We start from the raw sequence: 12,571 nt of genomic DNA, 5'->3' as shown, positions 1-12,571 counted from the left end.
TAAAGGAAAAAAAAGAAAATGTATGAACCATCAATTGGGGTTGGGACTAAGCAAACAAATGGGAGCAGACCATTTTAATTATATATTGCAAGTGATAATCACATTTTTTCTTTTTCACTACCCTTTTCTTCTTTGTAATGAGGAGTACAGGGGGTAAAAAGAAGAAAACATATTCTATCACATTCATATACCATGACTTGTTCAGCCATTCCCCCAATTGATGGATATTTCCTTGTTTCCAATTTTTTTTTCTACCACAGAAAGAGCTGCTATAAATGTTTTTATACCTATGAGTCCTTTTCCTCTTTCTTTGATCTCTCTGGGTATAGACCTAAAAGCAGTATTGCTGGGTCAAAGGATATGCAGTTTAATGGCTTTTGGGTCATAATTTCAAATTTGTTTTCAGAATAGTTAGACCAATTGACAGTTCTGCCAACAGTGAATTGGAGTGCCTGTTTTCCCATAGCTTCTCTAACATTTGTCAATTTTTTTGGTCATCTTAGCCAATTTGATAGGTGTAAGATAGTACCTCAGAGTTGTTTTAATTTGCGTTTCTCTGATTTTAATGATTTAGAGCATTTTTTCATATGGCTATTGATCACTTAGATTTCTTCCTCTATACACTGCCTGTTCATAACCTTTGATGTCCATTTTTCAGTTGTTTTTGATTCTTCATGGCCTGATTTGTGGTTTTCTTGGCAAAGACACTGGAGTAGTTTGTCATTTCCTTCTCCTGTTCATCCTACAGATGAGGAAACTGAGGCAAACAGGATTAGCCCAGGATCACACAGCTAGTGAGTATCTGAGGTCAGATTTGAACTCAGGAAGATGAGTCTTCCTGACTCCAGACTCAGAGCTTTATCGCTTTGTTGCCCGTATCATTTGACCATTTATAATTTGGGGAATGGATCTTATTCCTGTAAATCTGAGTAAATTTCTTTTATTTCTTAGAAATGAGACCTTAATTAGAGAAACTTTCTGTAAAATTTTCCCCCAGTTTCCTGATTTTTTTTCTAATTTTAGTTGCATTAGTTGTTTGTGCAAAAATATTTTAATTTTATATAATAGAAAGGATCCATTTTTATCTCCAGTGACCCTCTCTTTCTCGTTTGGTGGGAAAGTCTTCGCTTATACATGGATCTGACAAGTAATTTCTTCAATGCTTTTCTAATTTGCTTATGAAATAACTGTTTACATTTTACTCCCCAACAGGTATTCTTGGATCTAATTACACCATCCTTCTAACACCTAATGACACTACCAGTTCCATGAATAAGACATTTCATCTCTTGACTCTAGGCATTTTCTCTTGCTATGCCCCATGCCTGGAATGCTCTCCCTTCTCTGGTCTTGGCTACTGACTTCCCTGGCTTTAAGTCTCTAGTAAAAATTCTACCCTCTACAAGAAGTCTTCCTCAATCATTCTTAATTCTAGTGCCTTCTGTGTGTTATTTCCTATTTATCTTGTATATAACTTACTTCATATATATTTGTTTGCATATTGTCTCCCCTGTTCAATTGTAAGCTCCTTGAAGGCATGAGCTTTCTTTTGTCTCATTCTATATTCCTGGCACTTAGCATAGTGTTTAAACATAGTAGTTGCTTAATAAGTATTTCCTGATTGAAATCGTGTACTCATTTTTAGTCTCTTTTGGTATCTGGTGTTAGATGTTCATGTATCTGTGCATAGTTTCTGCTAGACTATATTCCAGTCTTACCAATAGCTTTTGTCATTAGTGATCTCTTGGCCCAATAGTTAATTTTTTAGTTTATCAAATACTAGATTACTATGCTTACTTGCTACTATATTGTTTATCTAAATATATTCCACTGAACAAATCATAGAAGCAATCAATCATTTCATTAAAGATAATGACAACAGTGAGACAGCATACCAAAATTTATGGGATGCAGCCAAAGCAGTACTTAGGGAAAAAATCATATCTCTAAACACTTATATCAACAAAAGTGAAAGAGCAGATTAACAAATCGGACATGCAACTAAAAAAACTTAGAAAACCAACAAATTAAAAGCTCCCAATTAAATTCCAAAATAAAAATCCCAACAAATTAAAGGAGAGATTAGCAAAAATGAAAATTTTTAAAAATTGAACCAATAAGTAAAATGAGGAGCTCACTTTTTGAAAAACCAATAAAATTGACAAAGCATTGACTAATTTGATTTTTTAAAGAAAAATTTAAAAAGTGAATTCACAGCCAACCAAGATGAAATAAAAGTAATTATTATGAGCTATTTTGACTCATATTTTGACTTTATTACATGTTAATAAAGCAGACAATCTAAATGAAATGAATTAATATTCAGAAAAATGTAAATTATCCAGATTAACAGAACAGGAAATAGAGCACTTAAATAATCCTGTTGGACTTAGAAGAAGACATTGAACAAGTCATAAATGAACTCCTTAAGAAAAACAAAACCCTAGACCAGATGGATTTATGAACAAATTCTATTGAACATTTAAAGAAGAATTAATTCCAATATTACATAAACATTTTTTTTAATAGATAAGGAAGGAATCCTACCAAATTCCTTCTCTGATACAAATATGATCTTGGTACCTAATCCTGGCAGAGTCAAAACAAAGAAGGAAAACTATAGGCCAATTTCCCTAATGAATATAAAGCAAAAATGTAAATAAAACATTAGCAAGGAGATTATAGAAGTACATTAAAGTGACATAGCTTAAATTATACCGTGAATACAGTGCTGCTTCAAAATTCAGAAAAACATAAGCATAACTAACCACATAATTAATTCAAAAAACAAGATAAATCAAGGTTGTTACCACAGATGCAGAAAAAACTTTTGACAAAATAAAATACCTTCTCCTGTTAGAAACACTAGCAAGCAGAAGAATAAATGAAGCTTTCCTTAAAATGATAAGTAGTATCTATCTAAAACCAAGAGCAAGCATTATCTAATGGGGATAAGCTAGGAAGCTTTCCAATAAAATCACAGGTGATACAAGGATGTCTATTATCACTATTACTATTCAGTAACTTGCTAGGTATTAGCTATGTTAGGTATAGCAATAAGAGAAGAAAAGAACTGAAGGAATAAACATAGGCAAAGAGAAAATAAAACCATAACTTTTTGTAGATGCTATGATGATTTACTTAGAAAACCTTGAGATACAGTAAAAGAACTAATTGAAAAAATTAACTACATCAAGGTTGCAGGATATAAAATCCATACAAATTATCAGAATTTCTGTATATTACCAGTAAAACCTAGCAGGAAAAGATGGAAAAAGAAATTCCATTTAAAATAGCTATAGATAGTATAAAATACTTCAGAGTCTACCTGCCAAGTTATATGAACACAATTATAAAACGTTTTTCACATAATATCTAAATAATTGGAGGAATATTAATTGCTTGGGGGTAGGCTGAACGAATATAATAAAAATAAATGTACTATGCCAATCACATTATCAAAGAATCACTTTATAGAGCTAGAAAAAAATAATAAAATTCATCTGGAAAAACAAGAGGTCAAGAATACCAAGGGGAACAATGAAAAAAATAATGAAAAGAAAAAGTCCTAGCAGTACCAGTTATCAGACTATACTACAAAGGCATAATCATCAAAATAATTAGGTATTAGGTAAGAAATAGAGACTGCTAGTTGGTTCAGTGGATCAGAGCACTGGGTCTGGAGTCAGAACACTTGTGTTCAAGTTTGGCCTCACTTATCTATGTTACCAGAGCAAGTCACTTCACCTCTGTTTGCATTAATCCATGGGAGAAAGAAGTGGCAAATTAGTATCTTTGCCAAGAAAATCCCATGGACAGTATTGGTGTGTTATGGTCCATAGGGTCATGAGGAGTCAGACTGAACAACTGAATAACAAGAAATAGATTGATCAGGGAAACACATTAGACATACAATTTGCAGAAGCAAATGAGTACAATAACCAGTGTTTGATAAACCCAAAGATCCCAGCTATTGGGCTAAGAATTCACTGTATGACAAAAACTGCAGGGGAAACTGGAAAGGAGCATGGCAGAAACTAGAGATCAGCATTTCATACCAGATACCAAAATAATCTTAAAATGGATACATAATTTAAACATAAAGGGTAATATAAGCAAATTAGTTGAATACAGAAGAAATTACTCATCAGATCTATGGTTAGGGAAAAGTTTGTAACCAAAAGAGAGACAGATAGATAGACAAAGACAGAGAGATATTCTTTTTTTTTTTTATTTTTTTTTATTTTTTTATTTTTTAATGTTTAACAATCACTGCCATACAATTGCGATTTTATCCCCCCCCACCTACCTCCCACTACCCCCCTCCCTCCCCACGACTGCATACAATTCTGTATAGATTCTACATATACTTTCCTATTGAGTATATTTTCACTATAGTCATGCTATGTAGTCAGACTAAGATAAATGAAAGAAATCGTATAACAAATCAGAACATGATACACAAACACATACACATACAAAAACATGATCTGCTACATTTTGTGAGTGACTTCCATATTTCTTTCTCTGAGTGTGGAAGGCATTTTGCCTTGAGAACCACCTTTGGGATTTTTTTTTTTTATAAGAAGTTTTTATGTTATTACAAAAATCCAAGTCTACCAGAAAAAACTCTCACACACTGTGGTCATTGCTGTGCACAAAGTTCTCCTGGTTCTTCTCCTTTCACTCAGCATCAGGTCATATAAGTCCTTCCAGGCCTCTGACAGAGAGATATTCATAGGAGGTAAAATGATAATTTTGATTACATAAAAATAAAAAGACTCTGCACAAACAAAACCAATGCAGAGACTGAAATTACCAAGATCTCAAGAAGAAAACTCAAAAGACCTTGAATATAAGCAGATGAAACAACAGAGAAAAAATTAACAGAAGAAATACGACCTAGATCTAATAAACAATTTTAGGCATGAATAGATGTTGCAGAAGAAAGGAAAATGATCCAATATTTCATGACACAGAAGACGTGTAGAATGTGAGAAGAACATGGACCCACAATACATTGTTCCTGAATGATTCAAAAGAGAAACGAGCACTAAGGGATCAGGGGACTTGGAATGTGATATTCCAAAGGTCAAAGGAGATAGGATTAAAACCAAGAATCACCTACCCAGCAAAACTGAGTATAAAACTTTGGGAGGAAAGAATGAAACTTCAATGAAATAGAGGACTTCCAAACATTCTTATTGAAAAGACCGGATCTGAATAAAAAATTTGACTTTCACATACGAGAATCAAGAGAAGCATGAAAAGGTAAACAGAAAAGGGAAATCATAAGGGACTTACTAAGATTAAACTGTTTGCATTCTTACATGAGATATGTTATATATGTGTGTGTGTGTATATGTATATGTGTATATGTATGTATATGTACGGAGAGAGAGAGAGACAGAGAGAGGGCACAGGGTGAGCTGCATATGAAGGGATGGTATCTAAAAAAGAAAACTGTTGAGAGGAATGTACTAGGAGAAGAAAGGGAGAGGTATGATGTAGTAAATCATCCCACCTAAAAGAGGCAAGAAAAAGCTTTTACAATGGAGGGGAAGAAGGGGAACATGAGAGGAAATAAGTGAGCCTTCTTTTCATCAGATTTGACTTCAGTAGAGAATAACACACACACTCAGTTGGATATGGAGGTTTATCTTACCCTACAGGAAAGCAGGGGGGAAGGAGATAAGAGAGGGGGGATGATAGAAGAGATGGCAGATTAGGGGAAGGGATAATCAGAAGCAAACACTTTGGTAGAGGTACAGGTCAAAGGAGAGAATAGAATAGAGGTTGGGACAGGATAGAGGGGAAATATAGTAGTCTTCTCAATGAGAGAGGTGGAAGAGAATGTGGAACTCAAAGCTTTAAAAATGAATGTTAAAAATTTTTTTTACATGAAACTAAGAAATAAGATACATAGACAATGAGATATAGAAATCTATCTTGCCTTATAGAAAAACAGACAGGAAGGGGATGGTGGTGGTGGTGATAGAAGGGAATACAGATTAGAGTAATGGGTAATCAAAATACATGCTGTCCTGGGAACGGGAGAGGGGAGAAAATTTGAAATTCAAAATTATGTGGAAGTGAATGTTGAAAACTGAAAATATACAAGTTTTTAAAAATGAAAAAAAGAGAGACATGAGAAGTATGAGTGCAGAATCAATGTCATGTAGAGCAAAAGTAATGAACAAAATAGAAAAACTAAATTCTGCAATGACATCTCACTAAAGACGCAAAAGACAGCATGATAGATTGGGACTACAAACACAGAAGTGAAAAAAATTTAGATGAAGAAAAGCAAAAAACAATAACAGTAAAAGAAAGCATTCTCACTATGCAAACAAAACATACTGATTTTGAAGACAGAATGTATAGAGACAACCTAAAGATCATATGTCTCCCAGAAGAACATTAAAAGACAAAAATCCTTAAAGACATAATGCTGAAAATAGCACAAGAAAACTTTCCTGAAACTTGTGAATGTGGAAAATGAAATACCAATTGAAAAAATTCATAAATTGCCTCGGAAATAATTCAATTATCCCTTTCTAAAAGAAGCTCAAAATAAAATCTCCTGAAATGTCATAGCCAAATCTAGAGCTTCTAGGCAAAAAGGCAGAGGGAAAGAATTTAAGCAATTATAATAGCTACCATTTATATTGTGTTTTGAGATTTGCAAAGTGCTTTACAAATATTATCTCATTTATACTGAGAAGTAGATATTGTTATTCTCATTTTATAGATAAGGAAATTGAGGCAGAAATAGTTTAAATGTTTTGTCCATGCATCAACTTGCAAGTGTTGGATGCATGATTTGAACTCATGAGTCCAGCACTCTATCCATTGTGCCATCTACTTGTCAAGAACCACAGTTAGGATCTCACACAATATGTCAGTTACCATTATAAAGAAAAGATTTTGCAATACAATATTTTAAATGTAAAAGGAGAAGAGATTATAACCAACAATAATTTGCCCTGAAAAACTAAATGTAATCCTATAGGGGTAAGTTGGATTTTTAATAGAATAGAGGACTTTCAAGCATTCCTAATGAAAAGACCAAAGCTGAGTAGAAGCTTTGAAGTGCAAACACAGGAATTGAGAGAAAACTACAAAATGAATTGATTGGTCAATAAATCACAGAAAAACAATAGAAAATGTTATGAAATGTTTGGGAATGCACCTAAAGCAATCTTTAGTAGAAAATTTATATTTCTAAATACTTCCATCAACAAAAGAGAGCAAGAACAAAATAATGAATGGGATATGCAATTTTTTTCAAAAACTAATGAAGTTTTTAGAACAGAATTAGAAATTCTGAAAATCAAGAAAGAGATCAACAAAATTAAAAGAAAAAACACATTAAATTGATAAGTAGAAGTAGAAGTAGCTTTCTAAAGTTTTAAAAAAAAGCTAGTAAAATATAATAACATGTAGTTACTCTGGTTAAAAAACAGGTATGAAGAAATGAAAAAAAGGAACATTTATAACAATTAGAGATGAATTAAAAGAAACTTGCAGAAACTACTTTTCCCAATTATTTACTGATGTGATCAACTAAGGGGATAAAAAAGCCCATTTATATGAGACCTGGGTCCTTCAGACTTAGTGGATATTCCAACACTTCATGCATTAACACATCATGCTCTTTTTTCCAGAAATTAAAGTGCTGGAGTATCTTTGTTGAGTGAATAGTCTTTCCATGTTATGGACTAAGTAAATCTCCTTTTGTTCAGTGTCAAATGACCCTTGAGTACCTAGTTTTATCCCAACATCGAACATAAATTAACAGGATACCAGCATGAGTCAGGCCTTTGCTTAACACATGCTATCAAATGTGGTCTTGATATCTAAAAAAAAAAGAGACAAAATGGAGAAAGACAATTATAGACCAATATCCCTAATGACTATCAACCCAAAAATATTGAATAAAAGATTAGCAAAGAGATTACAACATATTAAACAGACAACAGTCTACAATTGAGTTGTATTTATAATAGAAAGGTAGGTTTTGTAGTAGAATGGAATGGAAGGCAGTGTAAGAACAATCATAAATAAAATAAATCATACTGAATGATCTCAATTTTTTCTATAAAATATGGGGCAAGGTTCTCAGCTAAGAGAGTGGGAGGAGGGGAGTCATTTGAGTTTGAGGAGGGATGAAAAGTTCCAGAAAAGCCACTGTGAGGAATGGAATGGTGAATTGGTAGAAGAGGTATAGAAAGATTACCTGGCAGCAGTGAGGGCCCAGTTGAGGTCACATAACATAAACTTGTAGTAAATGCAGTCAAAATGATTGCATGATTTTCTCCACTTTTTTTCAGTAGCACATGAATAACAGTGAAGGTAGTGGGTGGTGGTGATAATCCAAGGCTAAGGCTTGGGAAAGCACTATCAACAAGATGATAAAGGGGTCAGGGAGTCAAGAGAAAAAAGCAATGTAGAATTGAACTGGTTCACCAGAAGGTCAAGTTGGGGAAAACAGGAGAAAATGGCTAGTTCAAAAGTGATGACCTGGGAGAAAACTGAGTGATCAAGGAATTGGAGGTCATGATGTAGACCAAAAAAGTATGGTTTGGTAAGGAAAGACAGATAGAGAGGTAAAAAATCAATGGATTGTGATCAGGCAAGGAGATTTTAGAATTCATGAACAGAGATGGTATATTTTGGGGCAAGATGGCAATATGAAAGGTATGATCTTTTTTTGTGTTTGGCTGAAGTGTGTAGAAGAGTATGTCATGAGAAATTAGTAGGTTGAGGAACTGAACAGTTAGGGTGTTTCAGATATTGTCAATATGTATGTTGACATTCTCTAGTATGAATGCAGGAGTTGGGGAGGACATATGAATTGTTAGCCAGGTACTGAACTTGTTGAATAAGAAAGAGGAGTCCTGTAGGCTAGAGTTCAGCAAGAGACAGAATTCATGTAGGAGAAGGAAGTCCTGCTCCCTACAGATTTCCCTCTTCCTCTTCCCTTAGGGAACATGCATCAGGAGAAGGAAGGCATGTGGTCATGTGGAAGGTCACTCTTTTTGAGTGTACAAGGTCCTTTTCCCAAGTACACATATTTAGAGAGCACATGTGGCTTAAAGGTAAGGTCACATCTTACTATAGATATTGTTTTTTACAACTCCTTTCCTCTAGATCAAATTTAAGTAAAATTATGAAGCAATATCTGAATGAGGTCACTGATAATCAGTAAATGAGGTATGAGGTAATTCTCCATCTTCCACAGGACAAGCTGATCACCTGATATCTAATCACGATGCTGATGAATTCAATTTTTGATATTTAACACTTTCTCAACTTCCTAAGTTGTCTCTCCACTTCAGAGGAGTGGAGGGTAAACCAAAAAACTCCCAAAGGCTGGGACCTAAATTTTCCAGATAACTCTTCATTTTCCATGAGCAACTCTACTTGGTTTTAACTCCACCTGGTGCCCTCCACCATCCCTTTCAGCTTCCTTTTGTGTATTATCTTCCTCTAGTGGATAGTAAACTCTCTGACGGCAAAGGCTATCTTCTTTTCCTATTTGAGTCCCCAGCACTTAGCACATACCTTGACATCTCACAACCTTAAGAACAACACAAAGGCTAAGCATCCTGCCCATCCTAGTCCAGCAGCAGCAGATTTTGGTGAGGAACACACACAAACAGAGTCTAGTGAGGAATGAGCACAACCACCAAGTGATTTGCTACATCTGGTCCAGAAGCAGGTTGACTTTTCCAATGGGATATTGCACCCTAGGGGTAGTAGCCCAGATGAGCCTCAGGTCCTTTGAAGACACTGTGCTCTACAAGTTATCGTGTCTACTGTATGCCAGACACTGTGCTAATACTAAAGGTATAAAAAAGGCTTTTCAGGGTGCTTACAATTCAATAGAGGGAAAATAGTATGCAAACAATTATATACAAATGATATATACAGGATAATTTGGGGATAATCACAGAGGAAAGGCACTAACATTAAGGAAGACAAAGAAAAGCTTCTTGCAGAAGGTGAAGAAAGTCAGGGAAGCTAACAGAGGTAAGAAGGGAGAGAATTCTAGGCGTAGGAAACATCCAGTGGCTATGCATGAAACCAAGAGATGGAGTGCCTTGAGTGACCGGACCATTAAGTATGTGGAGAAGAGTAATGTGCAAGACAACTGCAAAGGTGGGAAAGGACTAAGTTTGGAAAGGGGCAGACTGAAGAATCCTAGAGGTAATAGGAAATCTCTGGGATTTAATCAACAGAGTAATGGCATGGTCAGATTCATACATTAGGAAGATTACTTTGATAGCTGAGGGAAGAATAGACTGGACTGGGAAAAAATTTGAGAGAGAGAACCCAAGCAGAAAGCTACCACAGTAGTTCAATAGTGTGGTAATGTATTACACCACGCTGGTAACAGTGGAAGGAAGAAGGAAAGTGCCTGCCATATGCTAGATACTCTGCTGAACACTTTACAAATATTATCTCATTTGATCCTTACAACAAACCTGTGAGGTAGGTACTACTATTATTTCCATTTTACAGTTTAGGAAACTGATACAGACAGAGGTTAAGTGACTTGCCAACATACTACTTGTAATGTGATACTACTAGTAAGTATCTGAGGCTAGACTCAAATTCAGGTCTTCCAGGTCAAGCACTCTATGCAGTGTACCACTTAGCTGCCTAGTGAAGAGAAGGGAACATATGAGAGATGCTATGAAGGTAGGAAGGCCAGGATTTATCAATAGATTAGGTGTGGAGAGTAAGGAATCTAAGATGTCATGTAAGTTGTGGGAGTCTGTGTGATGGGAGAATGGTAATGCCCTTGAATGGGAACAGATTTAGTGAAGACTTCTCAGGAATATGGAGTCTTCTCCCTGGAGTGGAAGAGACCTTAGGCCCAGGTTTCCATTCCTCCAGAGTCAGGTGATTCCCATATAAGGCTATGTATTGCATTAGGATCAGATTGGATATGATTCACTAACTCCTCAATACCTAATTTGCATAAGCGCATTTAGTCTGCAGTCCTCACACAGGTCCACCTGATTTGCATAAGTTCTCAATGCCCAATTTGCATGAGTCATCAATGCTTCATTTGCGTATATTTTCAATGCCTAATTTGCATATAATGACCTGTATTTTCCCGGGTTTTGTAACGTCCAGGAGCAGGAAATTTGAACCGGGTTTCAAAAGGGATTGGTTAGATTTCGCACCTAGAATGTAAGACTGTGCTTTTCAGGCAATGAGAATAATGGTCAGCTGTGGGAGGGGAATTTCAGTCAGGGTCAGGGTCTATATAAATTGCCATTCTGCTTCTGTAAGGTGCCTCCCTACTCCAGCTTTACTGGTGAAGGGACTGCCCAGTTTCTCGCGAGAACCGAATAAAGGAGATTTTCTGTTTTTATCTTGAGACACCTCTGAGCAGTCAATCTGAGTAAGAGGGATTCATGCTTTCCATCCCACACACTCTTGACAGAAGGGACAGAAAGCTGGGGAAAGAAAATGAGTTTGGTTTCAGGACATCCAGTTTGAGATATCCAACAGGCAGATGGAGATGCAAGACTGGAGGCAAGGAAAGAGATTAGCACTAAATAAATAGACCTGAAAATAATTTACACGGTGATAATTGAATCCATAGGAGCTAATGAAATCAAGCAAAATAATATAGCAGGGAAAGAGCAGAGGACACCAGGGTCAATGTATAAATAAATTGCCTTGCCATAGGGAAGGCTCAGTTGAAGCTATATAACATAGATTTTTAGTGGACCTAGTCAGCAAAGTTTTGCAACTTATTCTAGCTCCCTTAAAAAAATCATATTCTTATTCATTTGGCACATGAATAAGAGTGAATACAATGGATGGTGAGTATGTTCCAGACTTGGGGCTTGGCAGGGAAGGTCAGCAAGAGCCTAAGGGGGCAGGAGACTTCAGTGCCTTTTTTCTGCTATCTTATATTTAGTCATGGTGGTGATGGTGGTTGTCCTTTGTTCTTGAAGAGGACCACACTGACATCATTATGCTAGAGTCAAGTTACAGTGCGTCAGACTGTGGCTGATCAGACCAAGACAAGCATGGAAGGGTGAATAGGAAAAGAAAGAAAACCCCTCAGCATCCCTGAATACTAAAAGGAGCTAACATGATAATAATAATTGCTAACACTTACATAGTACTTACGACGAGCCACCCGTTCCTCACAACACCCTGAGTGGTGGATGCTATTATTATCCCATTTTATAGTGGAAGAAGCTGAGGCAAGCAGAGATTATTTGACTTGACCAGGGTCATAGTAAGTGTCTGAGGCCAGATTTGAATTTAGGTAATCCTGACCCCAGGTCCAGCCCTCTAGCCACTGCTCCACCTAGCAACATTTATTCATGCAAACTAATTCAAAGAATCATAAGATCTTGGCTTCAGGCTCATTAGAGGTCATTTAGTCAATTATCCAGGGCAAGGAATAACTTTTGCAAAATCCCTGAATGTACATATATTTTATTTTAATTTTGTTTTTACCTCATATTAAATTCTAGCTATCTCTCCCATCTCCTTCACAGTTAACTCAAAAACAAAAATGTTTTTTTTTTAAAAA

Source organism: Notamacropus eugenii, chromosome 3, assembly GCF_028372415.1.
Source record: "Notamacropus eugenii isolate mMacEug1 chromosome 3, mMacEug1.pri_v2, whole genome shotgun sequence".
In the NCBI taxonomy this organism is placed as follows: Eukaryota; Metazoa; Chordata; class Mammalia; order Diprotodontia; family Macropodidae; genus Notamacropus; species Notamacropus eugenii.
The sequence above is the reverse complement of the archived record's forward strand: the minus strand, read 5'-3'. Positions refer to the sequence as shown.